The sequence below is a fragment of the Macadamia integrifolia genome, unplaced genomic scaffold (genome assembly GCF_013358625.1).
Source record: "Macadamia integrifolia cultivar HAES 741 unplaced genomic scaffold, SCU_Mint_v3 scaffold852, whole genome shotgun sequence".
Taxonomy (NCBI): domain Eukaryota; kingdom Viridiplantae; phylum Streptophyta; class Magnoliopsida; order Proteales; family Proteaceae; genus Macadamia; species Macadamia integrifolia.
Genome location: NW_024870557.1, coordinates 180,217 through 180,688, shown reverse-complemented (window position 1 = coordinate 180,688; position 472 = coordinate 180,217).

Genomic DNA, 472 nt, shown 5'->3' with positions numbered 1-472 from the left:
GGGCTTGTAAATGCGGGCTCATAATTGACACCCCTAGTTTCATGTGTAAGTAGGGGAAAAAGTTCTCTAAATTACTAGAGTATGATACATTAGCATTCCTATGTCTATCTCTCAAATCATCTTGAGCACATCTAGCGGTTGGAAACAGTTTGAACACACACCCCAACACCTGAGCATACATCCCAAAGGGCTCCCAGCCGCTAGATGTTACTGGGTTCTCTCTTGCACCGGAGAGGATTAGAATCCTTCTCTCCTTTTTATATAAAATGACTTTGCTATCCTCTGATGTACGATAATGTTTTGTCGCATCTCATTAATTGGCTCTCTTATCCCACTTGCTTAGAGAATCCTCTCCCATAACTAAGATACAAACGTTATTTCATATGAGAAAAGAGAGAGAGAGAGAGTCTATCTATATAGAAGTGTATTTCTTGGTGTAATCTATGTAGAAATGTAAAGCGTATAGACGCGT